Consider the following 21,306-nt stretch of genomic DNA (forward strand, 5'->3'; position numbering starts at 1 on the left):
AAAATTGGATAGATTTTTTTTTTTTTCCCTTTGTGGACAGTCCCTACAACAAAGACTTGCGCTTCCAAGTAGATCTTAAATGCTAAGTTGGATTAAGGTTGATTTCCTGAGGTCTTTCTTTCTTTCTTTCTTTCTTTTTCTTAAGTTTTTATGTATTTATTCATGAGAGACACAGAGAGAGGCAGAGACCCAGACAGAGGGAGAAGCAGGCTCCCTGCAGGAGGTCCCATGTGGGACCCGATCCCAGGACCCCGGGGTCACACTGTGACTGAACAGTCTGCTAGGTTTTTTAGCGTCTTTAGCTGGACTTCCCTGGACGTAGGTCTTGTTGTCAACCAAATGGAAGCCCCAACAGTACTGCAATGACTCTGTCGTAGCCAGAAGCATGGTTTTCCAGACAGACAGCTAGCTGGTCTTTCACTAGCTGTGTATCTTTGGGTAAGTTATGTAACGTCTCTGAGATATGGTTCCCTCACATGTAAATTGTAGTTATGTTATGAGATTCTTCTAAACATTGAATGAATTTTGTAGAGCACCTAGGATAATGCCTGGCACGTGGTAGGCAGTTATTACCCTCAAATAATATTTCACAATAACTATTTAGGGTAATAACATAATCATTTAATATCAATAATTTCATGTTATTTTTTAAAAGATTTTTATTTATTTATTCACAAGAGACACACAGAGAGAGGCAGAGACACAGGCAGAGGGAGAAGCAGGCTCCCTGTGGGGAGCCCGATGCCAGACTCGATCCCAGGACCCTGGGGTCACGCCCTGAGTCGAAGGCAGACGTTCAACCACTGAGCCCCCCAGGGCGTTCCTAATTTCATGTTATTAAGCAAGAAATCATTTATTCAGTTTGAGGCTTCCTTTCCACTGTGACTTAGATCTTGCACTTCCATGAGTGAAGGATGTTTTGTTCCACCAACTCCTAGAGTAGGGTGGGAAATAAATCCTAAATTCTTCCCTTCCTTCAATGTTGATTTGTTACGGCTCATGCTCAGCTCATATTCCTGGATGGCACGGTTGGATTTGAACCTCGGGGTTGCGCTTATCTCCCATTGTAATAGTTTCAAAAGCAATTAAGTGAAACCAGGTGCAGGGACCCCCAAGTCCCACAACCAAATCAAAATATCCGTGATCGTGAGTCACCAAAGCTCTAATGACGCAGCCAACTGGGTCAGGGAGGACACTCCTGACCATCAACCACCACCTGAAATATTGTAACCCAAAACCACATTTGGGGAGCCTCCTTCGAGCTTCCAGAACACCCTTTTGGAGATTTCATTCCTTGATGTCAAGGCTTTGATGCTATTTCTGATGCAAATAAGAAGCAGGACTCTTGTGAGCCCTTGACAACTGACTGGGGAAAATGGCCACAGAGCTCAGGTCCTGAGGAGTCAGAAGAGTGAGGACAAGACGGAGGGAAAAAGCCTTTCCGTGACTCACTGAGCTGGAAAAGGACAAGGAGTTCTCCAGGAAGAAAGCTTTTCTGAAACTTTGGCACGGTACCCGAATTTTAATTCGGTTCTGGTCAACGTTTGCCAAGCGCCTACTGTATACCAAACACATGTTTAACGTGTCAGAATTTTCTTCTCGGCTCTGACCATGCATGACATCTACCACCCAGGGAGGTGGGGGACACTGTGTCATCCTTGGGGCCGCCAAGAGGGAGGTAGAGAGAGAGGAAGACACTCCAGTTCAGTCCTGGGGCCGCTCTAGCCCCCAAGAACTGAACATTTCGTAGAGGCAATGAACCTTTCCACAGGAGAATTTGGAAGGAGTCATTTGCATCTGTTCTCTGGCCGTGTTTTGGGAACATGAGTTAAATGTTGAAACTATTTTATTGCACAGGCAGGAAAGCCATGCCCCCAAAGAAACAGAAAATGCGGTTTACTCGGAACCCTTCAGGATGTCACCTATGAAATGCTGTTCACTCGTTCTAACTCAAAATGCCAACAGAGGGCTTCAAGTTACAGGGATTAAACACTTTAATACTTAATAGCTATATTGATTTATGATCATTAAAAGAAACTTTTGGAATTAGAGTTGTTTTATGAAGGAAAACTAATGATAGTATATATGTGAATAACATAAACTGGTACAACTTTGCTTTAGCTGTTTTCAGGAGAGACATAATTACCTACAGAACCAGTTTATGGAAGAACCACAAGAGCCCTCTTTTTTCCCCCCCTCCTGAAAAACAATGTGTAATCACAATGAAATGCTGTAAGGAAAAGAACATAACCATGAACATACTTTATGATTTACTACATAATGAGAATGTAAGTTTGGAAACCTAACTTTTCTTTTCCCCATCGTAATCTAAAGCATTTACCAAGTATTTACGGCCCAAACATTTGTTTTGTAATTTCAGAAGATCTCCAAGTATCCTAATGATGTCTGTCTAAAATGACAGATAACGTATTTCCTTATGCAGAACGTAGGTCCTGTAAAGGCTTGTCTAGATTATAGAAACTTTTAAGTGTCTTTACGCAGGAAATGTCACTTTGGAAATTGTATTTATGTGCTAGGTCTGTAACGTAATCATTTATGCCAAATAGTAAGTAGGAAAAGCCTTTTCCCTGCAAAAGATGATGCCTCTTGACTCCGTTCAAAGGGGCTAAGAGGAAATTCCATCGAAACCCCGAGAAACGTGGTGTACACTCTTACCTGCATCACCTACTACTTGAGCTCCACTGCAAATCGATGAAACCTTATTAAAATCAATTGAACATGAATAAAATCCCTATATAGAGAAGTGCAAAAATGAGATTCATTAACATGGTTTAGTTAGAATGAGCAATATTTGGGGCCATTCTGGATATATCGTAAACAATGAAGGATTTCTATACAACAGATGGCAGCTCGGGAGTGTATGCCTACGGTCGTGTGCAATGCAGGAGAGAGTCTATATTGTGCTCCACGAAGTTACATGCAGAACCTACTTTTTCTCAGACCGTGACTATCTGCACAAATACACTGGTGTGAATTCAGGCAAACAATGAGTAATTTGAAGTACGGAGGTAAAAGAATTCAGTTAATAATAAAAGAATTCAGTTAGTAACGGATCATTTGATTCAATGTGACATTTAAAGTCTATCAGTTCAGGATCCCTGGGTAGCTCAGCAGTTGAGCATCTGCCTTTGGCTCAGGGCATGATCCTGGAGTCCCAGGATCCTGGGATCGGGTCCCACATCAGGCTTCAGGCTTCCTGCATGGAGCCTGCTTCTCCCTCTGCCTCTCTCTCTCTCTCTCTCTGTCTCTCTCTCTCTCTCTCTCTGTGACTATCATAAATAAATAAATAAAAATTAAAAAAATAAAAATAAAAATAAAAATAAAGTCTATCAGTTCAATCACTTGGTTTTCCTCTTATTAAATTCTAGGTATATGCACCCCCATCTTGCTTTTTCCTGGGCAATGGGAGAAAGAGTTAAAAATTAGGCACTAAAATACAAATGATGGCATTCCCACGAGATGTATTATTTACACCGATGACTTCGTGTGCAAGAAACCTTCTGAGAACAGCACCCTTAACCATCTTAGCCAGATTGCAGATGGAATTGGTGCCAATTTGGAATAAATCTTTCTTCTGTAGAGAACATTAGGTCATTGCAAATATTATATTATCTCCTGAGATTTGATGCTTCACTCTGATATTCAGGATTAGCAAGTGGGATTATATATGTTTATATATGATTTTTTATATGTCATCAGTTTAAGTATGTCACCTTTTAAGTATCTCTTGAAGCTCTGAACTAAAAAAAAAAAAAAAAATTGAATCAAAACATACACAGGTGATTATCAGAGAGAGACTCCCAATATACATCAACTTGAAGAGTGAGGTCCCATGGCTGCAACCTCAACCTGCCTATTTATGTCACACTAGACACCTATCAGAGGTAATTGAACATTAATAAGTCTGTTCCATTAAATGGGCAGTTGACTGCAGCTCAGTAAAGCTGGGCCCCATTTCTTCTGTGTGTCTCATTATGTTCTCATCTGAAACTTTTAGAGTTTTTAGTCAGATCGTTATCATTTAAAACACTTTGATAAATGCCTCCTTGTGCCCATACCGCTTAGCAGGCCCACCCTGGTGAAGTCCCTTACAGAACTTAATTCGCAATACAGAAATCACTGCAAAGGTACTAAGAAAATTTAGGATGCTTTGGGTCTTACCACTGAGAGCTGTCTTTAGCAATATCCTTCCTGTGCCACTTAACAATATGTATTTATGTGTTACAGATTTGCTCATAAACCTGGGTGCTGCTTTAAAAACCTGGCTTCGATTAAAAATAAGATTAGCTGGTTTTAAAGCTCCTGAAGCCTTCTAAGTCTGGACAGGTCTGTGATTTAGAACCTTCCTCTTGCTGTGTTCTGATTTAATCTGTTCGGCTCTCTGTTTTTTTTCCATGTCCACCTACACCCAGCTGTCCATCTTCCTGCAACCTTTTTGCTGTCAATCAAATGACAGCCTTGGATGGAAGCTTTGTGTACCAAGGCCTCCTGAGGCCCAGCACCACATTTAGATGGAAAAGGGTAGGGGGGCTATAACCAATTCTTCTTGGAAAGCTGGGAGTGGGAGGGTACCGGTGGGGGAGTTTTGGTCCACGGCCCTTCAGAAACTGCTTTCTCAAACACACACAAAAATGCAAACATGGATACCAAACCCCCACATCTGTAGCCCAGCACCAATGTAATGTAAAATCACCCTGGGAGGGCAAGCATTCCAAGGCTTGTTGATGCAAAGAATACAGCACCCTTGCTGAATTTAATCGGGGACTGGAATCCAAGAATAGCCCAGTCTCTCTCCTAGTGTGAGTGATCAGATGTGTCTAGCTTCCCCTTTCTTGGACTGACTGATGCTTAGCAGACTTGTAAGTACTAACATCTCTTCTGAAAAATTGCCTGGGAATATTTGTTTTTGCTAATTGGAGAGTAACTGGAGGGATGTTCTGCTTATGACTTTGTATGGCTTGCATCCTGTGCAATTAAATGTCTTAATATTGGAAGGAGGTTGCATCCTATAATATGAAGCCACACCACGGAGACAGCTCTGTTTGTACAGTAGATTACTTCCCTGAAAAGTCAGATAGGTCATTAGCATAAATTAAAACTTTGATCTCTAGAAAGAGAGCCTGAATTAAGATGTAGGCCTTATTTTAATTACTTTGTTTTTATTTGGTGCCATCTGCATTCCGATTATAAGAGTCTCTTAAATTTGACATCATTTTCCTGATCTGCTAAAATTGCAGGATCCTTAAATAAAATGTTTGTGTTAAAATCACTAGGAGCCCTGATATTCTCTAAAAATAAACAGATTGATTTTCACCTTGTCTCAGGAAATGAAATATGGTTGTCTGTGTTTCAATTAAGGTGCCTGTTATCCAAAATATTTTATACAGTACAACATCGTAATGTATTGTACTTTACTTTTTGTATTAGCTATATTCAAGTTTTGCTGGGTTCTTATTTTTATTTTTTGTTTTACTGGAGGTAAGAAGACATAAAAATAAAAAGTGCGAAGGATAGAAATTTGAATATGATAGTTTATCGTCCTATCTATAAATTATTTTGCCGTCCGGGAGCCTTGTTGCTTGTAACAATTGGGTTTCTCTTCTACCAGGCAAAAGGCAAGCAGCAGTTGTTCAGGGGCAAGAGCATAACCAATAAGCCTGAGTAAATAACTTTATAACCCTGGAGTTTATTTGGGATGTTAACACAGATGCGTGGCAAATCCATGGGGAATGTTCGGCAAATGTTTGATTCACCAGTGCCCTAAACCTGTTGAGTGTAAAGCTAATAATTGCCAAGAAAATAATTTTGAGATTTTTTTTTTTGTCTGAACATAGCTCATCTTCAAAAACAATTCTTCTGGCACTTAGTATAAAAAAATAGAACAAATTTAAATGTAAAGAATTTTGGGAAATTATGAACACACACACCTGAAGAGTAGCAAAGATAGCAGCCTCTAACTTTTAAAATTAAGCCCTATTATTGATTATTCTCAGTTTACATAAATCTTTTTCAAAGATAATTTACCTGTACATTATTCTGTAATGTTTTGTACTTCATGTTCTGATAAAATACACATGCATAATTTAAATCTAATATCACTTAGAGCTCAACTTTTTTGACAGTTGATTAATTTTCAAAATGATGAAATTGGTGAGAACAAATGAAGTAATACCAGGAATTAATATTTTAAACCTCGGAGAATCCCCAATAAATTACACTTGGTAGTAGATAGAAAGAAAGCTTTTAGTAAATTGTCCTCCAAGTAAGATAATGCCAAAAATAATATTGCTCTTTAGAATTCAGTTTGGGTTGATTTGGTGTATTTCAATACAAAGTGTACCTGGAGATTATCTGTACAAATATTGGATGCATATATGCACACACATAGGCACAAACTCTCACAAACCCAGAAATACTCTTGGTATGCCCCTGAGGTTTGTTACCCCCAAAGAATATACCTTCATGTGATGCCATCCCACCTTCCAACTCAGAATAAAAGCAATTTATATGGGGAAGCGGGGGAAGGATGGGTGATTGTTAAAGAAAAAAAAAAACTCCTTAAAAATTGGCATCTGTATAAAATCACCTCTTTAAACCTCAAAATAAGTTATTGATTTTTCTCTTTTAAGTCCCTATTATTGAATTTCTCCTTAATTCTTTGTTCACCATAGAAAACATACATTTTTCCTTTTATGTTCAGTGTATTTAATTTGGAAGTAATAACCATAAAAGATGAATTTCAGGAGGTAGTCATACTGTGCATGGAGGGGTGTTTTCTTAACTAAATCAGGGTATAATTAATCTATGAAATAAAATTGAGTTAGCTGATGGTAAAAAGTTTCCTGAAACTTCTGAAGGCTTACTTCACTTCTTTGCGACCACATAAGACTTGCATTGACTCTCCTTTTAAGGCTCATTCATTACAGCCATTTGGGGAATAGATGTAGATTTTCACACAATTACTTGCTTGCTGCCAAACCAAAATGAATGGCCTTATGTTGTACCATATTGGACAAATGTGCCCACTTCTGTAAACAGAGTATCTAATTACATTCCCCATTGTCTCCACAGTCAACTTTTGATTTCAGGAGTTTGAAGATTGTCCCCAAAAGCCACTGACATTGGCTTTTTTGCTAACTGATTATTTGACTGTTTCCAACAAAAAGAGGAATAAAACCCCAAACAAACACAAATAGCTTAGCTGGTTGTTAGCAAGTGCGCTTAGAAGTCCAATGGCTTAGAATGCTCAAATTGGTGATTAAAATGAGATTTAGAGAAACTAATTCTTTAAAATCCCTTGGCCATGTTCTCTCTCTCTCTCTCTCTCTCTCTTTAAGAAATCAAAGATAACTAAGAATTTGTTGACCTTTTGAAAATATTGTCAGAATTAAGCGTTGTACAAAATCTATTTCTCCATGGTATGGCATAGTAGACCCAAGACAGCTTCAACATGCAAGATTTTGACCATTGAGAGTAACGTTGGTTGACGATGGCGTGGGACTTCTAACTTCATTGAAACCTAAATTTAAATCACGCACTTTCTAGCTAAAGCAGAAGAAGGTGCCATTTACTTAAAGGACACTAACTGTCCGTCTGGCATTCAGCCTCAGGTCAGTGCGCATGTTTTCTGCTCTTCATCTCAAACATAATCATTCTCTACATTAATCACATTCTAGGGACGCCTGGGGGCTCAGCGGTTGAGCCGCATCAGGCTCCTGCTTCTCCCTCTCCCTGTGTCTCTGCCTCTCTCTGTGTGTCTCTCATGAATAAATAGATAAAATCTTTTTTTAAAAAAAATCACATTTTAGGAGAGAACTACATGCCCTAGTGAGAATCTCAGTTTCTTCATCTGTAAAATGAAGCTAATAACAGTGCCTGCTTCAGGATTGTTATAGGGATTAAAGGCGAGATAATACATCCTGCCACAAACAGAGTGCCTGGCACAAAATAATCGTTTGTTGTTAAAAGTATCATATCTTAATTTTGTGTTCAGTGAGTGAGGTGCTAGATAATTGCGGTAAGCCATTTTTAAAAATTCCACTTCATTTTAATAATCGCATTTAATTATCTAGATGTTTTTAAAGAGCCTCACAAGTCCTTCTCTGCCAATGATTGCTATTTTGATTTGTTACTGATCTTAAATTCAGAGGTGGACTCACTGTGAGTCCACCATGAATTGTCTTCCTCCCATATAACGTCTCTTGCAGAGATTAATCTGTTTTTTATATTCAGATAACTTCTATGTTAGGCTTCATCTGTTGCATATGTGGATGCACGTGTACAAACTGCTTTTTTGCTTGATTCTCACAAAGTGTGAGCCGTGACTTTTTTCTTATACAGGAAATTTACATTGAAATGCAGATATCACTCAAAAGTGCTCTCTCTCTCAAACACGGATGACCAGATCTTAATTAGTGCAGTGTGGAATCTGTGTATAAGATAACAAAGCAGAGCACAGAAATCAAACAATTTAGCTCAGGGAACTACAAACACATGTTACACAATGAAAGGAATGCCATATTAGAAGACAAGCGTCCTGGATTGTTTGATGCTGGATAAGCGCTGCCCATCTGTAAGCCTCAGTTTCCAAACTAGACCACTGTGATGGTTTCTTTAAACTCTAAAATAATATGATCCTAGTTCTAGCAACTTCCATACTTTTTCCTTTGCGAAGAATAAAACTTCATATTCAATCACTTCAAAATAATTATCTACTATTCAGGAACATTGAGTGGGTTACATGCAACTCGATGTTTCTGGGTGTAAATCCTTTTATTTTCTGTAAGAATTCTGTAAGGGTAATAGTTAAAACCTATTTCGTATTTTACATAGAAAAGCTCTGGTTACCAAAATTATATATTTAAAAACTCAAACATATGAGAGAAACACATGAAATGCTCCATATAGTTAACTTCTGTTATCATGTTAACCTTTATTGGGCTTATGAATGCAAGCTTATGAATTCATAACTCTCACAGTTAGAGGGTCTTCATAAATAAAACAACCCACTTAGATCTGCATGTTTCAAAAAGCAAGGCAACAAGCAAGCCAACAGATGGATGCATTTTTAATTAGTCAATCCGTTGCTATCTTTTGGTTAGAAAATTTTCTTGCAGGTTGTACAAAATCTTTCATTGGATACAAAAACAAGGGCAATTTCAGAATCACAGGTTTCCTGAAAGAATGATAAATTTCAATACTTTGATAACCTATTCAGATTGTGTATGGTGATAAATTAAACTAAATTATTGGTGGAGAAACAAAATAATTTGAGGTTATTGTAAATTTGAGACATGAATAAAATTAACATCAGCATCCCGTTCCTTTTATGTTTACTGATTTTAACTGAGTTAAGTAAAGCAGTATGATCCAATCGAATTCGAGGCTGTTTTTGCAATGTTATAAGGAAAGAATTTACAATATTGTGCCTCCATTTTTAATTTGCATTATACTGACAAATAATTTGGGGAAAAGATGCTCTCTGTTTTAGAAAAATTGCTACAGAAATGAGAATATAATATTTATCAAAAGAAGCCAGATGCAAAATTGAGGACGGTTTTCAGCCATTATATCGGGTGGTTCCCAATTTTAAATGCTGTCTTTTTCTAAGAAGAAGAAAAAAAGGTCTATCAGATTATCTCTTCATATGCACAAAGTAAAAGAGAATGGAGAAATAATTATTTCCATAATTCGGGCACTTAAAACTTTCTTCTAAAATATCCAAATGATTGATATGATAATTTTGACTGAATTAGTCAAATTACTCTTTCACAGTTTGCCTTCTCATTAGCCAGAGTAGATACAACTGAAGTGTGGATGTAACATTTATAAATGCAGAACCCTAAACTCAAAGGTTACTGTAACTTCCAAGATTCATTCAATTATATATAATCAGTTACCTTTTGGCAACATAGATAGTAACAATTTATCAATCCTCTCCTTCAAAACTTTAGAACTTTTCCTCTGGGACCTCTGTAGCATCCCTATACAAATGAGTTCCACATGTGACACTAGACCTTTATCACCACACAGGGATTGCCAACCACTGTGGCATGTCCACATACAAGCTATAGGTGACGATGGAAACATTGAGCTTGGAATTAAATGAATTAGCTTAATAGTATTTTATTGGCTCCTTCAATACAATGTGTTAATGTCAAGAGATTATATGCCTTTGCAGAAGCAACAAAAAAATTCAAAAAATAAAGGGTCAGTCCTACATCGGAAATTCCACAGTTTCTACAGATATCTGATGACAATTTTTATGAATTGTTCATTTTAATTGGCTACCTTTTTACGTCTTTATAAGTTAGTAACATAGTGTAAAAGGGGAAAACAAGCTTATGGAATCTCCCATTGAGCCACTAGTAAACCCAGATAGAGAAACCAAGAGAGACTCCTGGAATCTGGGGTCATCATTTTCATGAAAATTACACATAAGAAAAAGAAATGTACATTTTGCTTTTGGAAAATGGATAAGGGACTGATCCGTTAATCATACCTGGGGAAAGACGCTTTAACGTTAATAATAAAAAAGGAGACAGAAGACCTACTTAGTTTAATTTTCCTTCTTTTTCACTGAAATGAAGAGATCGGCTTTCAAAATGGAAAGGGGAGGGAAAAAGCCTGACAAGTCAAGCAGTAACAATCAAGCCTCGTGTTAGATCTGAGGTTACGGTGATAATGAACGCAGACACAGTTTTCCCAGGATGGGGACAGGGATGAAAAGAGAGAGCAACTTTAAGTAACTATAAATCTTCAAATGCACTTCAATGCTTTCCCTGGAAAATAAAATAACTTACAGGTATGATTGGGGAGTCATGGTTGATCATCTTTAAGGCAACCTGAGAATGAATGGGATATGAAAAAAAGTGGCAAGTGACAAATGGCGTTCTATTATTTGCAAAACGTAAAGGCTGGACTCCGGCAATTATAAGCCAGTAAGATGAACAATGGTCTCTGGCAATATGTCCTAACGGTCCGAGCAGATTGTTACAGATATAGTTTGGGAACATATAGTGATGGAAGAGGCGATTGCTAGGCGAAGAATTGTTTCACTAAACTCAAGTCATACCTCAGTGCCTAGAAAATGTCTGGCACACAGTAGACACTCCGTAGATCATGTTGACGGCTCTTCTTTTCTGATGGAATCGTTTGATCAGATAACACCACCGCGTATCTTAATTTTAGGGAGCCAGTCAATAAGATTTCTCAGGTCATAATGGACAAGATAGCTCTGTCTAGTTCAACGCATTTATCAGTGATTAAGACGGAATCCAAAGCAAGCTTATCATGTCTCTTACAGGTGCACAGAGGAGAATTTCCTGAGTAGGGATCAGATTTTTTTTTTTTAAAGATTGTATTTATTTATTCATGAGAGACAGAGAGAGAGGCAGAGACACAGGCAGAGGGAGAAGCAGGCTCCCTGCAGGGAGCTCACTGTGGGACTCGATCCCGGGACCCCAGGGTCATGCCCTGAGCCGAAGGCAGAGGCACAACCGCTGAGCCACCCAGGGGCCCATAGGGAATCAGATTTCAAATGACCTTGGTATCTTGGGACAGTGGAATAAAAAAAAAAAAAAAAAAAAAAACCTTGTAAAGCAAAATTTTACTGAGATAAACATAAAGTCTTGGGTTTAAAAATCAATTTGGTACATCTGGCATAAGGAAGCTATGACTTCACACCAGCCTATGTGAAGAAAGATGTTGGGGTTAGTGGATGAAAAGCTTGACACGTGTCTACCATGTAATAGAGAAGATGATAGAACAAATGTGGTCTTGAGCTAAATAAGCCAAGCTTTGTATCTGGATGGAGAGAGGCAACAGTTTTACAGTCTTCTACTCAGTGTGAACCACATGTGGAGTTGGAGGTCCCTTTTTGGATTCCACATTTTTACAGGGACATTGACAAATGACAAAAATTGGTGGGGGCAGGGGAGGATGGCTGAGCCTTGAGGCCATGACTTGGGAGAGATTGTTGAGGAGACGGGGTAATGTTTAACAGAGAGCAGCTTAGCTTAGCAGACCATGACAGCTGTCTTCAAGGGAGCGGAGGGCTGTCATGTGGAGAGGAGAACCCTCACTCTATTCTGTTCCAAGGGCAGAGCTAAGATCAGCAGGTCGCTTTTATAAGGAAACAGATTCTTTGTCAATGTAAAAAAAAAAAAAAAAAAAGAACTTTCTTACAATTTTCCCCTAATGTTCTGTAGAGACCCACGAGGAAAGACTCCAGCAGAACCTGGTGGTTAACCATTGATCAGCACGGCCTTAAGAGGAAATTCCAGTGTTGATGGGAAAATAGAATTCCTCTACCTCTAAGAGCATTTATGAAATGATGACTAAAATGAGCAAATTGCTTAGCAATCCCAGAAAGAATTAGGGGCGGAAGCTCTGCACTGGGTGACAGCAATTGCAAATCCTGTAGAGATGAAGAAGGCAGTGTTTATCAGCAGGAAGACTCGGAAGAGGGATCTGTCATCAAGGACAATGCGGTGCGTAAACGATAGTATATGGAACATATATAAATGGGAGACTTGTGTTATTTTAAATGTTTCAGTAACCATATCTTAAAAATAAAAAAGAGCTGGGTAAAATTAACTGTAATACTATTTTTTATTTAACTCCCATATATCTGGAGTATTTCCATTTCAGTATGTACTCAAAATCAAGAAGATTATTGAGCTAATTACACTCTTTTTTTTCGTAACAAGTCCTAGAAGACCTCTGTAGGGATTACACCTGCAGGGCACCTCGGTTCTTGCTGACGTGCTTCAAGGGCTCCGTAGCAAGCAGCTACCAAACCGGATCGCCTAGGCCAAGCAGCTCAAGTGCCCAAGCACGGCCAGTTAAAATAAAGGGAGTTCTTAGTAAATCCAGGCAGAACTGTACAGGTTACCAGGAAATTCCAGAGACGCAGCCAAAACCAAGAGGGTGAAGCTGCGGAACGTTTTCATTCTGGCAACCACAGGAGCGACGAGAGCCAGGAATACAGGTGGAGTTTGACCAAACCGAGCCGAGAATCCATTTGAGGCTGAACTGCACCTGCCCCACTCCTGGTTGCTCTGGCAACCAGACTCCCTCCCCATGCTAATGACATTATAATGAGAACATCCACATGCAAATGAATTAAGCAGTAATTACAGGCAGATCCTCACTTGTTCTACTAGCTGCACTTAAGGGGGTGGCGGTTGAGAGCGGACTTGGGGAGAGTTGGGTACCACGCAGAGGGGGTCGCAGAAGGGAAGACTTCCAGTCTGGGAAGAAAATGCACACCAGGCAATAAAGTCGTGTAGCTACTTACCCACCGGGCCCCACCTGTTCCTCATCCCCTGCTCTTACCATGGGGCTCGGGGGGAGAGACCATCCAGGGGAAGGACTCGAGGAGAACGGTGACAACAGCAACTCGGCAAGGTGGGCGTGGGGTTGAGGGGAGAAATGCAGATGGTCCCAACCCCCTCCCCCAGTTTCCAAATAAATGACTTACGAATTGCTCCACCTCCCAGCCCACCTAAGGGGAGCTACCCCAAGAAACACTGAAACTCAGGGAAAGAGAACAAGGCGAAAGAAAGCCTGTCCTGTATTCTTGGGTCCGGTTTGGTCTTCATTTCATATATATATATATATATATTCTTTTTAATTGGAGTTCAATTTGCCAACATATAGCATAACACCCAGTGCTCATCCTGCCAAGTGCCCCCCTCAGTGTCCATCACCCAGTCACCCCAACCAACCACCCACCTCCCCTTCCACCCCCCCTTATTCGTTTCCCAGAGTTAGGGGTCTCTCATGTTCTGTCCCCCTCACTGATATTTTCACTCATTTTCTCTTCTTTCCCCTTTATTCCCTTTCACTATTTTTTATATTGTCCAAATGAACGAGACCATATAATGTTTGTCCTTCTCCGACTGACTCATTTCACTCAGCATAACACCCTCCAGTTCCATCCACGTCAAAGCAAGTGGTGGGTATTTGTGGTTTCTAATGGCTGAGGAATATTCCATGGTACACAGAGACCACAGCTTCTTTATCCAGTCATCTTCATTGCTTTTGACAGTTTCTCCCCAAGTACATCAGAGCCCTATAGTAGCTCATGGAGAAGCTGGACACTGAGCTTCAGATACTTGACAATCCTGGTGACACAGAGAACCTCAAGAGTGGGAACATAGTGTGTATACTGAGGGTCTACATCTTGTAGGATTTTTTAGGTTTCCAGAACCTTTTAGGGCCTCCCAGAAAAACAATACACATAAATATCTGGCGGATGATATTTCTCGAAAACACTCAGCAACTGACTACACAATTGGGCATCTTGGAGGGCAGATCACTTTGGCTGTGACACCAGTAGGCACAAAACTATTAATACCATGCATCAGTAATGGCCTTCTCATGCAGTTGTTTGTTTTTTTTTAAGATTTTATTTATTTATTCCTGAGAGACACACAGAGAGAGGCAGAGACACAAACAGAGGGAGAAGCAGGCTCCCTACAGGGGCCCGATGCAGGACTTGATTCCAGGACCCTGGATCATGTCCTAAGCTACCCAGGTGTCCCCACATGCAGGTTTGTAAAGGAAATAACGCAACACTCTTTTCTTTTGGAATAATAGTGAATAATTATCTAGTGCTTACTAGACACTGGGGACAATTCTAAATTCCATGGCAACTCTCTGTGGTAAGCATTTTTGTTAGCCCATTTTGCAGATGAGGAAATATGTCTAATTGGTAAGTAGCATATAACTTGCTTAACCTAGTAAGTGGCAGAAACAAGAACCAATTCCAGTTACGTGGCTCCAGAATCCTTAGATATATTCCGAGCTGTCTGGGATAGACACTTCAAAACAATGAACCAGTTTTCATTGATGGTTAACTATTCAACTATTTTGCTATCTAATAGAACTACTAATACTGGGGAATTACTTAACCGGTTACAACATTTAGAACAAAAAGTTGGAATCATGAGCAGGCCAACTTGGCTGGAATGGAAAGTTCACATAGGAAGGAGGAGGAAGGGTGATAAGGGCCTAACTGTAAAGGAAGCCTTGGCTGGGAGCTTCTAGAAAAATGCCATTGAATGTGTTTCATGTGAAGAAAACAGTATTTGAGGACATTTAATTTAGCAGCAGTGGATAAGGATAGGAGGTAAAAGAAATGAGCTATTAAGACCAGTGAAGGGAGGACATCCAGGTAGCTCAGTGGTTGAGCATCTGCCTTTGGCTCAGGGCGTGACCTCAGGATCCTGGGATTGAGTCCCACACTGGGCTCCCTGCATGGAGCCTGATTCTCCCTCTGCCTGTGTCTCTGCCTCTCTCTCTCTCTCTCTTTCATGAATAAATGAATAAAATATTTTTTAAAAATCTTAAAAAGAAAGACCAGTGAAGATTATATATTTTTTAACCCAAGTGCATGCACATGATGATGGTGGTAATAGGAATGAAGAAAATGATCAATAGACAAAAATTTCCAAGGAAAAAAACCCAAGTGAAACTCTGCATATTAAATGGAATGGGAAACATGAAGAAAACAGAAAAGGAGGACACAACCCAGGGTCAAATTCATTCATTCTGCCAAAGGGATTTGACAGCAGAAATGAGGAAGTGTCAGTAGATGAGGACAGAGCTTCAGCTTGGACACTATTCATACTGGAGGTCAGAGAGTTCTTTGTTGGGGGGCTGTCCTGTGCACTGCGGGACGGTTAGCATCGCCAGTGGCCTCTACCCACTAGAGGCCAGCAGCCCCTCCCCTGCCCCGCACCCACCCCCCAAAAAGTGTGATGATGTCTCCAGACACATGCTGGGGAGAGGTGCCTGGAGAGGGGAAGCAGGGCAGCTGGGAGCTCACCCTCCCTCCAGAAGTACGGGTTTAGGGAATAGAACAAAAGGTTTGTGGCCTTTGAAGCAGTAGTGGGACAATCAGGTAAAAGGCCCAGGAGCCCGGGGAGGGCCATAAGAGAAATTCCAGAGAGAGATAAGAGCCCGACAGGAAGATTTTTGTTTTCTCTTGTGAAGAAGCAATAGTGGATGGCATAGCTAAAGAGAGGGTTTCGAACAAAGAATGAATGAATGAATGAATGAATGAATGAATGATAAAGTAAGAGGCAGAGAACTCTGGAATCTACAAAAAAGGAAAGAAGACAGCATACAATGAAGGAAGCCAGCAGAGGCCCAGTTGGGTTATAAGAGCCTCCCTGAGGAGGGAGTTGCATGGAGTGAGCGAGGGCGCGGGCAAGGGGTCTGGGGAGCCGCCAGCATGAGCGACACTGTTGGTTAGGATGATGTGCATGTCCCAGTGATCCTGGGAGGAGAAATTGCACTCGAGTCTGTGTGTCTGGGGGTGGAGTGGGTAGTGGTGGGGTAGAAACGACATTTCACAAAATCAAGGAGTGAGCGTATGATGGTGGAGACCTAGTGCCCATGAGTGTGCATTCGTCTTTGAAGAGCTTTGGCCCTGATGACTACAGGACTAGGGCACCCGGGAAAAGGGCAAGGCCCACGGAAGAATTCTCCTTGTTAGGATTTGAAATGATAGAGCATGTTGTCAATCAGGCAGGCAGGTAGGAGCATTGCATACAATGGAGAGGCCAACGTTGGAAAGAAATCAAGCCCCCTCCCTGGCTCCCCTCCCACTGTTTGATCCTTACCTTCTGGGATGAACATCGCTCCATAAACACCTCTTCCCAGAAACTCCAAAGAGCAAAATGGAGAACAGAAAATAGCAACTCACATTGACTTCTCCTCCTCCTCCTCCTCCTCCTCCTCCTCCTCCTCCTCCTCCTCCTCCTCCTCCTTCTTCTTCTTCTTCTTCTTCTTCTTCTTCTTCTTCTTCTTCTTCTTCTTCTTCTTCTTCTTTTAATTCATAATAGACATAGAGAGAGAGAGAGAGGCAGAGACCCAGGCAGAGGGAGAAGCAGGATCCACGCAGGGAGCCCGACATGGGCCTCAATTCCAGGACTCCAGGATTGCACCCTGGGCCAAAGGCAGGCGCCAAACCGTTGAGCCACCCAGCGATCCCTTGCACATTGACTTCTTGGTGAAACTGAGAAATCAATTCCAAAAATCTGTGTGAGGGAAGGGAGCTATTTGCCACATACCTTTGGGATTTTTTGATGTTTGACTAGTGCAGATGTATAGTTATTGTTGCAAAAAAGTAAATAATTTTGCTCAAAGAAAGGCAAGAGCTAGGGACATCTGTGTGGCTCAGTGGTTGGGCGTTTGCCTTCGGCTCAGGTCATGACCCCAGGGTCCTGGGATCGAGTACCACATCGGGCTCCCCGGAGGGAGCCTGCTTCTCCCTCTGCCTATTTCTCTGCCTCTGTGTCTTTCATGAATAAATAAATAAAATCTTAAAAAAAAAAAAAAAAAACTTTAGCCTAAAATTTTTTTTTAAAAAATGGCAAGAGCTAGAAAATTAAATGCCATGCTTCTTTGGTCTTCTCTCAAAGAGACACTTCTAGAATGACATTGTGCATAATTTTTAAAACACTCTATCCCTGGGGACTACATAAATTTGGTCTTTTGCCAATTGTCTGAGTTAGTTGTTTGGTTGTTGAAGCCAGGCAACCATGGTGGTCATAAGCTGAAGGGGAATATCCCAGACAATTGGTGAAAAGTATGAATTCTTAAGTGTTTGGAATCATCCAGTTGCTTTTTTGTTCTTTGGATTTTTTTTTCTTTTGTTTCTGTTTTGTTTTTAGTTTGTCCGAAATGTAACCTCAAATCCCCTAGAAGAAAAAAGTTTCATCAACTAAAATCTTTCGTTGTGGAATGGGCTTCCTGTTTTTCTCAACATTTCCATCTATGCATTTAGAGCTAACCAGAGTTAGAGGTACTTGCCACATACCAAAATTTCACATTGTTTTTAATTTATTATAAGTCATTCTAAAATTATGCACATTCACTGAAACTTTTAAAACAGTACATGTGCTACTCTCTGTGATTAGGAAACTCTCCCCACTGACCACTGTCGTTGCTTTCCATCAGCACATCTGAGGTAGGTACATATAATGCATCCTTTTTGGCAAACAGATATTATATAAAATTCAAAAAATCTAAGGATTGAATACAATATACTGAACCTGGTTTCATTTAATTGATTTTATGGGCCTTTATTTCTTGAGTAATGGAATAATATCTTGAGGATTTCAGAAATTTTAATCATAAAGCTTTACTGTGTTTTGTCTATAACCTTCTTTCTCACTCCCTTTTCATTTGCTCTATGAAAAAGTATTTATTGGAAATGATTTACTGAAAAAGATTATTTGTGCAATGCATACTAAAATGCCCTGTGCAAAGCACTCAATTTGAATGAAATATTTTATATTACAACTGACATTCTAAGATCCTAATTACGCACATGTATAGCCTTCTTGGTGTTCTACTTTTATCTGCCTCCAAGAGAACACGTGTATTTCATACATATTCAAACGCTTGCACATACTTTTTTGAGTGTCAGGCATGACGTGCATCACTAGGAATGCTGGAGGGACCGAAGTAGCAAAGTCTCTGTCCTCCTTGTGATAAGCCAGTGGGGGAGAGGGAGAGTCAGGCAAATGTGCAAATCACACAATATAATTAGTAAACAGTCAAGGTAATCACCACCAAAAGTGGGGGAGCTTGACCACTACAGGAAGGAGTCAGAGAAGGCCACACACAAGAGGTGATACATGAGTAGACGGAATAACTTCTCGCATACATGTAATGAATAGGCTACAGTTTATACAGATATATATATATATATATATATATATCTTTATGCTCAGTTAAAACAAACCACTACTCAGCAAATCTAGAACGTCAGTCTCCAAGCTCCTGATCAAAAAGGAATAGATATTTAAAGTCCAGGTTAATTTTTTAGCATAATCTGTTGTTTGCATTTAAGCTAGTTAGCCTACAGTTTAAACCTAACAAGAAAACACGATTTACAGGAAATATACATTAAGTAAATCTTTACTGTCCTCAGCGTTGCCTCTTATTTTTGTTTGACTTGGAGTTTAAAAAGTAGGTTAGACACACTATCTTTATTGTGTCAAATAACAGCAAGTTGTTCTTAACGATTACCTATAACCATGCCCTTGACTTTCTTCCCTCATTTCTCCCAACCCACATTTTGACCCACAATTTATAAATTGGAACTCAATGGAAAGTTCCCATCAGAGTAAGTAAGAATCTATCATTCCCATCAGGTCATTTCTACCATGAGTATATGTGACAAATATGAGATATTTTTCATTGCATCTATGCCCAAAATAGAAGTTGTTTCGGGATGCAATACAATATTAATATGGTACCAAGTTCCGGAGCTCAAACAAGAGAATATATTCAGGAATGGCTACAAGGACTTGACCATAATACAAATGAACTCTTTTTGTGTGTGTGGTTAAGATTCACACAGTGTTAGAAGAACCAAGAAGAGATAAGATCTGGGAAGAAGTAATTAATATGAATATATTCAAAGGATATTGGACCAGAGGTGAAAAAGGATATTGGACTAGAGATGATATCTAGGACACAATGCTTAGTTTACATGGATTTTCCCAGATAAACTTGAAGCGTCACCTTCAGGATATGGTTGCTATTATCCTAGGGTTGTTTCCAAACTCTGTACTCATTCAGTCAACGAGAGGCCCAATGTCCCCATTATTCTACACTCAGACAAGTTATTGGTCTGGAGAACCGTCCTTTATTTGTAGTTTTTATGGATCTCTATGAATTAGTAACAAAGACACCTAGATGCACCCGCAAGTGCGCTATTTATGCTGTGGTATAAACAAGCCTAGAACATGAAGCGTTGGCACAGTTTTCAGGATATTAACCTGTAACATCATTCCAAACAAGACTAGGAATTTCAGGCTACTAATATCCTCCATTCAAGTGATAAAATTTAACTGCTTAGCTTTATATTTCTTTAATATGGTCCAAGTTAATCATTTCCAACCTTGGGTTGTTTTTCTTTTCTTTCTTTTTTTTTTTTTTTCCACTCTATGTGTCGTCTTCAGTTTCCTTGTATAGCCTTTGGAGAAAAGCAAAAATAAACCCCTTTAAAGCCAACTGGCTCATCATCAAGCAAATAGCATGTGTTTAATATTGACTTAGGTCATGCAAGGGCCAAAGGCCACCGCTAGCCCTGGCCCCTGTGCTTGGAGGACATGTCATTTTGTGGGGAAGAGGAGATAAAAATGAATAGTATACAGAAGTTAAAGCAAGAGAACATAATACACACTTCATTACAACTTGTTCTAATATTAAATGTGTGTGTGTGTGTGTGTGTATGTGTCTACGTGCCATGTGTTGCTTTAAAATTACAGAGCAACACTTGGATGTAAGTGACAGGTTGCTATCACGCAGTGATATGAAAACATAGCTTATATATTTTTTCTTGCTCATCTGAACCCATCTGAATTTGCTATTTCGAGATCACGACTTTAAAGGAAGCCCCGTAAGGAAAACTGAAAGAAGTAGATGGAAGCTTCACCCTAATAATTCTTGTGTCTCTGAGCAGCTGCCCGCATGGGAGCTCCTGAGCGGCCGTGTGTCCTCAGCTGGCCCACTTTGTTCGGAACCTCTTGCAACAGCGTGGTTGTGCTGACCCAGTTTATGAGCTTCGGCAACATCTGGTGGCACTGGCATCCTTGTTGGGCTCTGACTGTCACTGCCTGTCACCGAGTGAATCTGTCCCGCGGGCCTGTTGGAGTGTGTGATAATAAAGCCTGCATTAGCAAACTGCGGGGCGGGGGTGGGCAGAGGCATTCTTGGGCCTCCCCATGCAGTGCAGCAAGAAAGAGGCGGGGGTAGGATGCACAAAAGTGCTGATGCCAGAAGGCCTGACACGCTGCAGGCGGTACGTGACATCTCGTGGCTTTGGGCTGTTGTTGGGTGTGATGTATGTCACGGGCATGATGGATGACTTTCCGATCTTTCCCATTATATCATATCTGTAAGAAATCCCCTCTTCCTCAAATGTCTTTTTGTTTCCCCACCCGAGAGCTGCAGATGGCATCTACCCACGCATTCCCATTGTGTGAAGCCCACAGAGAACTTTACCATTCTTCAGGGATCCTGCTCATGGTTCAATTGCTGGCATTCAATTAAGACTTGAAATTATGTCTTTGGGCAGTTTAACCTCTTTCAACACAGAGGAATGGTAGCTACTGTGGCCATTTAGCAATTTCCAGAGGTGCCACTCATATATTTCATTAAGGTCTGAAAGGAAGGAATCAGTGGACAAAATAAAGGCAATTGTTTTTGCTGTTGTTGTTGTTGTTGTTTCTACCCACTTCAGAATAAAATTGTTCT

This window comes from Canis lupus, chromosome 37 (assembly GCF_011100685.1).
Source record: "Canis lupus familiaris isolate Mischka breed German Shepherd chromosome 37, alternate assembly UU_Cfam_GSD_1.0, whole genome shotgun sequence".
NCBI classification, from domain to species: Eukaryota; Metazoa; Chordata; class Mammalia; order Carnivora; family Canidae; genus Canis; species Canis lupus.